The sequence below is a fragment of the Trichechus manatus genome, unplaced genomic scaffold (assembly GCF_000243295.1).
Source record: "Trichechus manatus latirostris isolate Lorelei unplaced genomic scaffold, TriManLat1.0 scaffold00008, whole genome shotgun sequence".
Classification (NCBI taxonomy): Eukaryota; Metazoa; Chordata; class Mammalia; order Sirenia; family Trichechidae; genus Trichechus; species Trichechus manatus.
The window spans coordinates 28,838,241-28,853,118 of NW_004443944.1; positions in this window are offsets into that span (position 1 = coordinate 28,838,241).

Here is a 14,878-nt window from a genome sequence, read left to right on the forward strand (position 1 = left end):
TAGGGGGTGGGGTGGGTGGGGGGCACTCAGGAGCATCACACTAGGGAGTGAGCCCAACCCTGACAGTACAGGCCTGGAGAAGGAGTGGGGAGAATGAGGCTCAGAACCAGAAATGAAGTGGACCGGAAAGTGTTATTGAAAAGGTCAGAGGTAAAGTCTACAAAGGACAAGACAATAAGGTGTCAAATTTGGAAACATGGGCTAGAATGAGGAAGAAAGAACAAAAAACCCTGGTCAAAGAGTTTGGGCAGCTTAGGTCATAATCTAGGGCAATGACGAGGGTAACAGGAATAAGGCATTGGCCTCAATAAGCATGGGACTTTCACGTCCAGTTCTAGAGGTTATACATGTAGAGGGATGGTGACAAACTGGAGCATGACTAAAGGAGAGTGGCCAAGAGAGGGAGGGAACAAGAACCATGGCTTGTGAGGAGACATGAGGGATGTTTAGGCTGGAGAAGGAGGACTACAGTGGAACACGACTGTCTTCAAAAAGCTAAATGGCTATGGATGAAGGAGATTTATTCTGGCTGGCTCAGAGGGCTAAACTAAGACCAATGTGAGAAATTACAGAACTCAAATCTTGCCTCATTATAAAAAGCAACTTTTTAACAGTCAGAGATATTCTAATTATAAAAACAATAGTAATAGCTCCTGTTATTAGAATGCCTATTAAATGCCTGGCATTGTACTAGGCACCCTAGAATGTATTATCTCATGTAACAACCCCATGAGGTAGGAATTATGACCCCCAATTTGCAGAGGAGGGAACTGAGGTTAGAAGAGGTTAAGTATTACACAAAGCTAATAAGTGGAAGGATTCAAACATAAATATATCTGAAATTAACTAGGCATTCCATACTGTCAGACTACTGGACTGGCATCCTTTTCCTGTCCCAGGAGTTTCTACACCTCACACTTAGATCATAATGAGCTTGATACTGTTCTGCTGTGATTCCTGTGTTAGGATATGGCGCCATCACCTACCCAGTTATCCAAATCAGAAGCCTTATATGACCCATGACACCCCTCTTGTCTTCACTGCCCACATCCAGTCTTTTACCAAAGAACTATTAGTTCTACTTCCTCAACATCAAATCTGTTTCATTTATTCATTCAACAAATATTTATTAAGGACCTACTATGTACCAGGCACTGTGTGCTAAGCTCTGGGATATAACAGCAAACAAAAACATTCTAGTTACTTTATAATTACAGTCTAGTGGAGGAAACGTGATGATAGGTGGTATGAAGAATAAAGCAGGATAAGGAGATAAAGAGTGATGGGGCAGCTGTTTTGGGCAGCTATTAGGGTAGACAAGGATGGTCTCTCTGAGGAGGTGACATTTGAGCAAGAGACCTGAAGGAGGTGAGAGAGTGAGCCATGTAGATATTAGGGAGAGTGTTTCAGGAAGAGGCAATAGTAAGTGCAAATACCCTGAAGTGGCTTCCAGGGCTTTCTACCTCTAGCCAAGAGCCTTCATGATTTGGCCCCTGCCTACCTCAGCAGCCTCTTTTGCCATTCTCCACCTTGGCTGTGTTCTAGTGTGCTCTTGTTCCTACAGGCCCTACATATATTGTTCCTTCTATCTAGATCACTCTCCCTTCTCCCTTTCTCTGGAGAAGCTTCTCTTGACCCCTTAAATCCACATCGCAGTTCCTCCTGCACCCTGTCCTTCTCTTTACCACAGTTCTGTATTGTAATCACATGTTGAATTATCTGTCTCCTCTTGACTTATAAAATGCATGAAGGCAGGGACCATAGTCTGTCTTCTTCACTATTGTGTCCCCATACCTAGCACAGAGCCTGGCATTATGCTTGTTATTTTATTTATTGAATAAAAATGAGTTGAAGTGTTCAGGGAGAGGGCACACGATCATTGTTCAGAATTTGGTATAAAATGAGGTTTCTCAGCCCTGGCACTATTGATATTTTGGGCCAAATAATTCTTCATATGTGGGGTTGTCCTGTGCATTGTAGGATATTTTACAGCACCTCAGGTCTCTATCCACTATATGCCAATTGCTGTACCCCCTAGATATGATAATCAAAAACGTCTCCAGACATTGCCAAATGTTCCCTGGGAGTGAGCAAAATCACCCCCAGATGAGAACAACTTTTATAAAGAGATTCCCATATAGGACTGCCTTAAATATCCTTTAAGGATCCTTTCAACCTTAAAATCTTTATTTTATGGCAAGCACTAGGTATTTAGTCAACAGCCTCCCAGGATAAGGCTGGGGAGAAAACTGGTTTCCTTATCTGGGCAGCTGCAGACTATAGGTGTAGGTGAGTGAGCCTGGTGTGGGGTGTGGTGAGGGGGTGAGAAGCAAAGCAGCTTGAGGGGAAGTTGAGAGTTACAGTTAAAAGTGTATGCTCTGCAGACAGACTCTGCTGGGTTCAAATCCTGCTTCTTTCATTTACTTGTTATATGACCTTAGGCAAATTATTCAACCTTTCTATTCCTCATATTCTTCATTTGCATCATGTAATTAACATGTGCTTCATGGAGTGGTTGTGAAGATTAAATAACATAGTGTGTGGTAGTAAGTAGTCAATAAAAGACAGCAATAATGATTGCTGTTATTCTCCTGATAGAGGACAGATAATCCTAGATACCTCACTGGGTCCTGAAGCATTACTGTTCTGTAGTTCCAAACTTGAAGGTTGTGTTTCTCAGCATGTAGGCCTTGTGGCTCATAGATTATAAGCATCAGCATCATCTGGGGAGCTTGTTAAAAGTGCAGATTCCCAAATCTGAACCTAGACCTGCTAAATCAGACTCTCTGAGGTTGGAAATTGGGAATATGCATTTTAAAAAATTAGTACCTAAGGCAATTCCATTGCCCACTAAAGTATGAGAACCACTACAGTAGGGACTAGTCAGAGTGATGATTTGTATCATGAAGAAAAGGATATGTTATGTTAAGTGTCATCTATTATTTACTAAGGCAGGATGTTACCCATTTAGAAAAGTCTTTTCTTTTAAAATTGGCTCAGTAGCAGCCCCTGCCCTCTGTGCCTCAGCTGTGCTGTCATCCCTGGGTCTTTCACCTGCCCATCTTCTTGGCTAATCCTGACTTTAGAAAATAATCCATCAGTAATCTCAGTCCCAACATTGGGATTCTATTGTGTTGCTGTGCACTGGCATCAGGGGTGGCCTAAAGTTAGTCTTCTCCATCCACTGCTCTATTATCTTATACACTTACAACTGGGCTTTTGCCTCAGTTTCCTTGTCTGGCATGCAGGTCTTAAACTGAGATTGCGAAAACCCTAATCTGATTCTAAGGGCCTCAGATTCACTGCCATTCTAGGCAGCCTCCTCCACAGAGCTACATAGATTCTATTCCCTATACATCTGGGATCTGAATGGAGTCCTATCTGAAAAGACTGGTCACTTGGGACCAATATGCTACCCCATGCTAAATATTGTCTAACTGTTCTTTCCAGCTATGTGCCATTGGGCAAATGACTTAATCTTGCTAAACATCATTTTCCTCTTCTGTTAAACAGAAGACAAAAGAAGCGTTGTTAGGAAGGCTCAGTGAAACATTTTAAGCAAGGTAAGGGTGGGATTCCATTGTGATAGGCAAAATAATGGCCCTTCAAAGATGTCCATATCCTAATCCCTGAAACCTGTGAATATGTGACCTTATGTGGCAAAAGAGACTTTACAAGTGTGATTACATTAAGGATCTTGAGATGGAAAGACTGTCCTAGACTATCCAGGTGTGGCCAATATAATCACAAGGGTCCTTATAAGAGGCAGGCAGGAGGGCCAGAGTCAGAGAAGATGTGACAACGGAAGAATAGTCAGACTGATGCTATTGCTAGAAGGAGGACACAAGCTAAGGAATGTAGATAGCCTCTAGAAGCTGGAAAAGGCAAGGAACAGATTCTCTCCTAGAGCCTCCAGAAGAAATGCAGTCCTGCTGACTCCTTGATTAGCTACATAAGACCCATTTTTGGACTTCTGAACTCCAGAACTGGAAGATAATAAATTTGTGTTGTTTAAGCCACTAAATCTGTGGTAATTTGTTACAGCAGTAATAGGAAACTAATATACGCATGTAACGCATTTAGCAGATTCTGGCACATAGTAAGTGTGCTCACTATGTTATAGTCTGTATTCTTGCACCCACGCCCCCCAGCAATAGACTGACCACCTTTGGTCATTGCTGCCAGACCAAATCACCGTGTCTCTTTGGTGACTCCTCGGGGATATGTCCTATCACTGTGTCAGTTGCCTCCAGCCCCTGTTCTACCCAGACCATGCTTCCTGCTCTACCCATACAACTGAGGTCCCAGCATTGTCGCTGAGCCCACCTGAGTTATGACTAATTTTTAAAATTTCATACTAGGGCATTAACCATTCAGGTACCTAGAAAACGCACTGGTCCGCAATACTCAGAGATCATCTAATTTAACACACTTGTTTTGCAGAAGAGAGAAATAAAACTCAGGTAGGGGAAATGACTTATCCAAAATCAGAAGGCAAGTTGTAGAAAAGCCAGAAATGGAACCTAGAGTCCCTGCCTCCCCGTGAAGGTTCTTTCTGCCATGCTACAGCCTCCACACTAGCTCTGGTTTGCCTCCAAATGCTGTGTCTTTTTTTTTTTTTTTTCCCTTCACTTACAGCCAGTCTAAAAAAGGCCCTCAGGATTGCCCACAATGCCCAGCTTAGCTTCTTGACAAACACCTTAATGGTGCGGTGTTGCCTCTTGGCGGCCACCAGCTCTTGAGTGGGTGGTAAGTGCACTAGCAGGAATTCCCTGGTGTTCTACACAGTGTCCTTGGCCTGCTCCCAGGAGGCTACCACAAGCTAGACAATCACCATGCCCGGGCAGGCGGCACGTTTGGGGTTTTGGATCAGCACTGGGATGTGGGAGTTTTCCAATTCTGGGAAGGCCTCTGCCCAAGGCCAGGAGTGTGACCATGCTCTCATTCACTTTCTCTGAAAGGAGGAGTCTTAGTTGCCTTTACCCTTCCAATGCCCTCCTGCAAGTCTACCACAGCTTTCCTGTCCCCCAGAGCTTGACTTATTGATGGGTTAAGAAAAGAGAGTAGACAAGACAAAGACCAGTAGGCAGGCCCCAGTTTCTCAACCTTGAGAGAGAGATGACTGAACTAGATGACTTCTAAGTAATTATAGAAACTTCTATTATTTTAGCTTAAGTGGTTTGAATGTAGAGCTAATCTTTTGGTTCCTCATTGCCAGCCTTAAAGTCCAATTTCCTCGGTAGGCCACTCAACAAGCTTCAAAAGCTGACACCAATGTACCTTTCCAGCCTTATCTTCTTTTCTATACCTCCTACTCTTTTATTCCCTACTCTAAGTACCCCATACACTAGCTATACTGACCTACTTGTGCTGCCTGAATACATCTGCAGGTTCCTACTTCTGTGCCTTTGTTTATTTCATTCTCTGTCCCTAGAATGCCTTTCCCACATGTTCTCCAGCCTCTACATGATGAACTTCCAGATATCCTTCAAAAGATAACTTAAATGCCACTTCATCTGGGAAAGCTATCCCAGGGTTAAGCGGACTTCCTCTGTGTTCCCAATGCATCTCTCATATTCACAGCATATTTCATATTACATTAGAAATAATGGTTTACATGCCTGTCTCCCTCATGAACTCTTCCACAGCAGGTACTGAGAACTTTCTATGTGCTAGGCATTGTGTTGGAGGTAAACAAGATTGACATAGTCCCTGGCCTCATGGAGCTTACAGCCTGGTAGGGGAGATAGACATTGAAAGACTAAACAATTCATTACAATTGTGATAAGTAGAATGAAGGAAAAGAACAAGGTATTATGAAAGTATATGACAGGAGATTTAGGCTGTGAAGTCGGAGAAGGCCTCCCTGAGGATGTGACATTTCAGCTGAGACCTGGTAAATGAGTAGGAGAGGGCTAGGTGAAGGTCAAATGATGAGTATCCCAAGAAAAAGAATATCCTACTGAATTCCTGAGATGGGAAGGAGCCTGCACATTAGAAAAAGAAAAAGGCCAGGGTGGCTGGAGTCTAGTAAGCAATGGGGAGAGTAGGTGGTATAAAAGAATCTGGAGAGGTGGGAAGGACTCAGTCATGCAGGGCCTTATAGGCCCCTATTAAGCAGCCTGGTGGGTTATGGGTACAAGTGGGTTCATAATATTCTTTTTACTTTCAGGTGTGTTTGAAATTTTTCCATAATAAAAATTAAAAGGAAGAAGTGGTAGTAGTATAGTAATAGTTGTTGTTGTTAGGTGCCGATGAGTTGATTTTGACTTACAGTGAGTAGAACTGCCCCGCAGGGTTTTCTAGGCTGTAATCTTTATGGGAACAGATTGTCAGGTCTTTCTCCTGTAGAACCGCTGGTGGTTTCAAACCACCAACCTTTTGGTTAGCCACTGAGGGGTTGCTCCACCAGGACTCTTTATAGTAATTGTTACTGGGTACTGTTGAGTTGATTCTGACTCATTGTGACCCCATGTGACAGAGTAGAACTGCCCCATGGAGTTTTCTAAGCTATAATCTTTATGGGAGCAGATCTCCAGATCATTCTCCCACAGAGCTTCCGGGTGGGTTCGAACTGCCAACCTTTCGGTTAGCAGCCGGGTGCTTAACCGTTGTACCACCAGGCTTCTTATAGTAATAGTAGTTGGGCCTTTATCCTAAAACACATTTGTAGCAAGGTAAGGGTGGGATTATCATGATCAGATTTTTTTTTTGTTTACTTTTAAGTATTCTTATTAAATATTTCACGCGTTCAGAAAAGCATAAAAAATAATAAACACTGAATAATTACCAATGGTTTTGTGAAATCTTAAGTTTTGCCACATTTGCTTCAGATATAACTGAGCCCTGTGTAGATTTATTTATTTATTTTTAAATAATATTGTGTTTTCGGTGAAGGTTTACACAGCAGTTTAGGTTCCCATTCAACAATTTCTACACAGGTTGTTCAGTGGCGTTGGTTATATTCTTCACAAAACATGAACATTCTCATTATTTCCATTCTGGGTGTTCTGGTTCCATTAATCTAGTTTCCCTGCACCCTTACATTCTCATCTTTGTTTTAAAGTAATTGTTGACCATTTGGTCTCCTATAGGTGATTTAAAAAAATTTTTTTATTATTGTGCACTAGGTGAAAGTTTGTAGAGCAAACTGGTTTCCCATTTGATGATTTGTATATAAAGTGTTCATGACATTGGTTTCATTCCCCACAGTGTGTCAGCACTCTCCCCATTTCTGCCCTGGGTTCCCCGTTTCCTTTTGTCATGATTTACTATCCCTTCCTGCCTTCTCATCTTTGCTTTTGGGCAAATGTTGCCCTTTTGATCCTGTATAATTGATTGTTCTAACGAGCACATTACTCTCGGGTGTTATTGTTTATTTTATGTGCCTGTCTGTGGTTTGGCTGAAAGGTGGTATCTGGGAATGGCTTCCACGCTAGGTGATTTTTTACAGGAGCGCAGTAGTTATGGGTGATATTCATTATCTTGTGAGCCAACCTGTTATTCAACTTATGTAGATTTACTTATAAAAGATCCCTCTGGCTGCCATGGGAAGAAGGATTAGAGGTGGGTAAGAGAAGCTGATCAGTTGGGATGTTTCTGAAATCCAGATAAGAAATGACAGAAGCTTAGGCTAAGATGGAGGCAGTGGGGGTGGAGAGAAGTGGACACAGCGAAGATCTATTCAGGAGGTAAAACTGATTCCACAGGCAGGTGAGAAGAGGGTGGGTGAGCGACAACTCCCACCTTTCAGGCCCCGTGTTTCTGGGGCCAGAGGAAAATGTGCTCATGAGTGTTTGTCGCATGGATTGAGTTTTTAAATTGTTATTGCTAACAAAATTTGTTGATAACAGTGCCTGGTTTTTCTCTATTTACTTTGTAACAACATATATAATCTTTTGGGAAAATGTTATTTATATATATATATACACATACATACATATATATGTATATACACATATACATATATATATACACACATATACATATACATATATATATACACATATACATATATACACACATACATATATATACATATACATACACACACACATATATGTATATATATACATATACAGAGCCCTGGTGGCACAATGGTTAAGTGTTTGGCTGCTAACCAAAAGGTTGGTAGTTTGAATCCACCAGCTGCTCCTTAGAAACCTTATGGGGCAGTTCTACTCTGTCTTATAGGGTTGCTATGAGTTGGAATCGACCAGAATCAACTTGACGGCAATGATTTTTTGTTGTTGTTTTATATGTGTGTATATATATATATATATATACGACTGCTGTTATTCTATATATCATTAAAGCCTATTTTAATGTTGCCTTTAAAACAAATTCATGGAGTAATGTTGAAGAAAACCTAATAAAAGAATTGAATGGACTCAATCCTGATGTCCAGGGAAACCAAATGATTTATTCCAAAAATCTCTCAGCTCAGGAGGGCCAGAGCTGGAATTCACACCTTTTATCTACATACTATTGCCTAAGACAGGTACTCAGGCCCAAGTTGTGCTAAGGAGGTTAAATGGATCCAGGGCAGGAGCTGGCACCCAGAAAGACTCAGGAAGAGGCCTCAGTCTCTCTGCTTCCTCAACACATCTCTGAGCAAGTCACTTCTCTGCTCAGAAACCTTTAATAACTCTCCTCAGCCTTTGGACAAAAGCCAGTTTCACAATCTGCTCACAGCCTCCCTTTCCAGCCTCTTCTCCTTATATGCTCTTACTGGAAACAGCAAGTAACTTGATGCTGCAGGCACATCAAATTATCTACTGTTTCCTCACATGCCATGCAGTTTTATGCAGCCTTAGTTCATGTTTTTCCTTCTGCCTGGACTGCCCCACTCACCATTCTCCATCCTTCTCATCCCTCAAAGGTTCATCTCCGATACCACCTTCTTGCTGAAATGTTCTCTGAATTCTCCAACCTCAGTTAACATCTCCTTCCTCTTCAGTGCTTCCCCAGACCTTGCGTATACCACTAGTATTCATTCATTTATTCTTCAAAAAAAGGTACTGACTTTTGTGTGCCAAGCACAATTCAAAGAAATTGGTGGGAGACACAGACAATACATTTAAAAATATTTATCAAGTGTCTAGAATGTGCCAGGCATTGTGCTAGGCACTGAGGAGACATTGGCTGCAGCCTATTAAGAACTAGTTTGGAAACTCCTATTCTGAGTTCAAACTGTACCATACTATGAGACTAAGAATTTGCTATCACTAATCTTCATGGCATAATTATAATTTATTTTTATTTTCTAGAAAATTGCCTCTTTCAACAACATGGGCCAGACTGGGACATAGCTGAAAGTGGAAGAGATTGGCTAAAAGGCTATTACATAATCCAGAACAGGACAGCTGAGTCCAGAAGAGAAAGCACTGGGGAGAGAAAATCTAGCTTCTTGTCCTTGCTTTACCATTTATTAGCTGTATGTGGGTCCTTGGACAAGTCACATCATTTCTCTGAGTCTCCAAAAATGAGGACAGTATCTTCCCTATGAACCTCACGGCATTGTTGCGAGGATCAAATGAGGCCGTGCACATGAAAGCATCGGGAAAATGCAAAGCTCCTTACAGATACAAACTCATTGCCATGGAGTTGATTCCGACTCCTAGCGACCCTATAGGACAGAGTAGAACTGCCCCATAGGGTTTCCAAGGAGCAGCTGGTGGATTTGAACTGCTGACCTTTTGGTTAGCTGCCAAAACCACTCTTTGGTTAGCAGCTCTTAACCACTGTGCCACCAGGGCTCCTCTTACAGATTCAATGGGTTATTAAATAATAGGAAGAAAAATAGTAAGAATAAGAGAAAGCAAATTAAAAATATAGCAGACTAGATTTAGATTAGATAGAAAGAACTTCCTAACAGTAAGAATTTTTTTCAGACAAGAGTGAAGATGGAGAGAAATTTTTGGCTTGGGAATCAGTTAGTAGTTCTTAATAGGCCTACTCCACCCCCAGACTCATTCAGGGCTCTAACTTTCCTTGGCTACAGGTGCAAATCAAAAAACGCTCTCCATCATCCCAGAGCGGATCACTCAAAACTGGTCTAACCAAAAAAAAACAAAAAACAAAAAGAAACCCATTGTCGTCGAGTTGATTCCGACTCATTGCAACCCTATCGGACAGAGCAGAACTGCCCCATAAGGTTTCTAAGGCTATAGTCTTTACAGAAGCAGACTGCCACATCTTTCTCCTGCAGAGTAGCTGGTGGGTTCAAACTGCCAATCTTTCGGTTTGCAGCTAAGCACTTAACCACTGCACCACCAGGGCTCCTTAAAAACAACAACAACAAAAACTGGACTGGGGGAAGGAATCCACTGTGTCTTGGATCCAGGAGTCATGCTCTGTCACTTGTGTGGCCAGTGCTGATGGGCTTGTCTCTGCCTATACTGACCTTCCTCAGAATCAAACTGGAAACTAGGAAGGCCAAAAAAAAAAAAAAAAAAGATTTGAGGGCATCCTACTCAGCTACTAATAAAAGAAAGAGATTCTTTAAATAAACCAGAGGCAGGAAGCCAATTAGAGAATCAGTGGGACCACCTGATGAGCAAAATACAAAAGAAAGACTCAAGAAAGCAATGGAGAAAATAGACTGACTGAATTTTTTTTTTGGCTTGGTCTCTTGGTAATGAAAGATCAGAGATGTGAAATCAAAACCCAAAGATAGTGAAAAATGCTTTCAGCTAATTAGTCTGGAGACCAGGAAAAAGTTCTAGTTCTGAATCACCGACTATCAGGTTTTGTGCCCTTGGGCAGCTCACTTTAGGCAAATTCAAGAAATATCTGTTAAGTGCTTCCATGTGCTTACCAGTACCAGTACCAGTTGCTGTACAGTGGATTCCCACTCATGGTGACCCCATGTGCTTACCTGGTGATTTCTAAGATCATGCCCACCTCTCAATTCCTCTGTACTGTATGTTACTACCACCAGATGACGACCTATCTAAAGAGTTATAAAGGAACTCAAGGGTGAAATTGTGGAACTACTGCTGAAAAAGAATAACCTTTATTTACATTGAAGGAAGGACAGGTGGGCAATGAGTCTGATTACTAAGAAGGGTTTTGGAAGGGACTTTGAGACCCACCTGCTCATGAATGTGTATTTTAGATCCATGCAACTCTTGGACATAAAGAATAAAGGGTAGAATCACTGAATGCTTATTAAGTGAGCACTTAATGGTGAGGATTGAGACCTGGGGATTGTGTTAGATCTAAAAACATAAAGCAATGTTTTGGCTGGGAAAGGCCCTGCCTAAGAGACACAATTTTCCCCCCAAATAAGTATTTAAAACAACTAAATGACAAACTCAGTGGGGATGCCTCGAGGTGTTCCCCGAGAAGGGAGAAATAAATGATGACTAAAGAAGTTAGGGAACGTTTCCTAGAAAGCAGGGCTCGAGCTGAAACGTTAAGAAAAGGTTTCAGATGAATGGGTGGGGGTGCAGAAGGAGATAGCATGTGTAGATGTCCAGAGAAACATGGGTAACTCATCTTAGGATAAAGGAGATTCAAGCTTGGCTGGAGTAAGGATGCATATTGATGAGCAGTGGGAAAGAAGACCAGCTAGTGGGAAGGTAGGGTGGAATCAGACTCCAGGGGCCTTAAAAGATAGAGGAGTAAGCAACATTATCGGAAGGCCAAAACGTAATAGTATTTCTCTAAGATTTCAATCATGTGATCTACTAGAGTTCAGTGGAGGGATAATTAGGCATAAATTGTTGAGAGAAGCAGTGGATACCGTTCATCTATCTTTTGGAAAGTTTTGGACAATGTATTAGACATTTAAAATGGAGTCATCGTGAAATTAGGGGTGGTGTTTTTACCAGGGCATGAGAACTCACTTAAAGATAGGAAACAATAGATGGAAATAAATGGTCACTTCTCTGAATGCAAAGGCATTAACAGTGCAGGGAGCCCCAAGAGACCATATTGGGACTTGTCTGATTTAAATTTTTTAAAAGTGATCCAGAAGAAGTAGAGCAAAGCAAAAATTTTGGGACTGCAGACGATATTAAGCCCTTTCAGGTAGAAAAATGCTACATCAAAGAAGAGAGCCAGCTGAAGGAAAGCACTGAGTGGGATGCAAAATGGCAGATAAGCGTCAATGTGGAGGAAATGTAAGGTAATGCACTCTGATAAAAATAATCCACTTATAGGGTATTGTGTTCCAGGCTATCAGTTTTGACCCAAGAAAGGGATCCGGGAGCTACTGCAGATTGTTTCCTAAAGGCAGTGGCCTAATGTGTTGGGGCCAGAAAGGCTGACAAAGGGATGGGCAGAATCAGGAAGGGGCCTGGAAACCAAAGAAGAAATCATCCTTCCTTTATACAAAACCATAGGGCTCCACATCTGGGGACAATGGTCAGGTTTACAGCTACTGAAAATTAGGGCCCAAGATATCCAGAAAAGGGCAACTAAAATGCCCCAGAGGATTAGAAACCCCGAGAGTATGGCCCCAGATACCGTTTTAGCTCAGTAATGAAGTCACTCCTGAGGTTCACCCTTTAGCCAAAGATTAGACAGGCCCATAAAACAAAACGAGACTAAAGGGGCACACCAGCCCAGGGTCAAGGACTAGAAGGCAGGAGGGGACAGGAAAGCTGGTAATAGGGAACCCAGGGTCGAGAAGGGAGAGTGTTGATGTGTGGTGGGGCTGTTAACCAATGTCATAAAACAATATGTGTTAACTGTTTGATGAGAAGCTAGTCTGTTCTGTAAACCTTCATCTAAAGTACAATAAAAATAAAAATAAATAATAAAAAAAAAGAAACTTATAAAATGACCCAGAGGATTAATGTGGCCACTTTAGGCATGGCCTGTCATAAGGAGGTAACTTAACTTTGAAAGATAAAGGCTATGAGAGAAGGAATAATCAAAGCCTATAAAATTGATAAGAACAAAAGAGTGGGTAAGCATAATCTTCTCTCCAAATCCTCACATATTTAAAGGAATAAAAGACCATTGGTGTCGAGTCGATTCCGACTCATAGAGACCCTACAGGATAGAGTAGAACTGCCCCATAAAGTTACCAAGGAGCAGCTGGTGGTTTCAAACTACCAACCTTTTGGTTAGCAGCCAAGCTTTAATCATAGTGGTTAGACTATGCCACCAGGACTCCTTTTAATGCTTGAAATATCATAGGAATAAAAGGGTTTCAGAGTTGAGATCTTCTAGCCCTATCTCTCTATGTTGTTGTTGTTGTTAGCTGCCATTGAGTTGGCCCTGACTCACGATGACCTCATGTGTCACAGAGTAGAACTGCTCCTTAGGGTTTTCTTGGCTGTAATCTTTATGGAAGCAGATTGTCAGGCTTTTCCTTCTGCGGATCAGCTAAGTAGATTTGAACCACCAATCTTTCAGTTAGCAGCCGATCACAAACCACTCGCACTACCCAGACTCTCTTTTTTTATGTTAGAAATGGTGAGAGTCAAGGCTAGAGAGGTCAAGGAAATGACCCAAGGTCACAGAAACCATCAGAGGCCAAAGTCGGAGGAGAACCAAGGCATCCTAAACTCCAGGTGAGATCTTTCCACCTCACCTTGTACACTCAGGAAGACCAAAGGAATCCTGCTTTGCATAGGGCATAAGCTCAAGAAACACATTCCTTTGAGATAAGATAAAGCTGAAAACACAAACAGGCTTGAGAGAGTTTTCACTAAAATTCAACCAACAATTATGAGATCTTTGGAAGACAACTACCAACTGGGACTAAAGAGACTTTTTTCACACCCAATTTTTTTTTTTGAATCATGTATCCCTTTGAGAATCTGAAGAAATCTAGGAACCCTCTCTTAGAAAAACACACATTTGCACATATAAACAAATACAATTTTGCACAATATTTCAGAGAATTTTTGACCCTCTGAGTTCCATTCCCAATTAAGAATCTGTTCCAGCAGATTCTTCTGAACAAACAGACTGCCCATGTCAACAAACACACTCCATTCCTTAGGATCACTTAGGCAATCACTTAGATCTCCCCCAGCAAAACACCACTGTCCCAACTCTAAATTTAAGAAATCATTTATTAGAATTGCAGACCTCTAGGTTGGAAGAGACCAAAGAAATTACCTAATCCAACTGTCCTCCCCTCATGTGACATACAATAATGTTATGGTTAAAAATGTGGAGACTGGGCTCAATCTGCCTAGATTAGAATCCCAACTCCATCACACAGTAGCTGCGTGACCTTGGAAAACTGTATCCTCGTCTGTAAAATGGGGATAATAACTGCAACTATCTCATCAGATAGTTGAGGATTAAATAATTCATATAAAACATAGCATCAGGCCTGGCACACAGTGAGTGCTCACTAAATGCAACCTAGCATTATTGTTATTATTGTGCATGTATCCATTACCATCCCTTCCTGGAGCCCCTGTTTGCACATGCCAGTGGTGAGCAGCTCATCTCCTCCTAAGCTGGTTAGGCAGCTCCAATTGTTACAAACTTCTTCCTATTCTGAGCCGAAATCTGCCTTCTTGCAACCTCAACCCCTGTTCCTGTTGGCCCTAGTTCTACCCTGTGGGACCACACAGAGCAAGTCTATCCTTCCTCCACGTGACAGCTCTTCAGATATGAAGACAGGGATCGAGCGTCCCCTCGTCCTGTCTTCTCTAGCTTGAACATCCTCAGTTTCTTCCCTCAGCCCAGAACAGACTGGCTGCGCTTACTATTTACTCCCAGGCGTTGTACGGTTTCCCTCACACATAGTCATGCAGGCCACACACCCTACCGCCACCACAACTACCCAGACCCTCTTGCTCCGCCCCCGCCCGCTGCCCCTGTCCGCGGTGCTGAAGTGGCTCTCAGACCCGGCGCCCCTCCGCGCGGCCCTTGCCAGTCCCCGCCCAGGATCCCAGCCCCG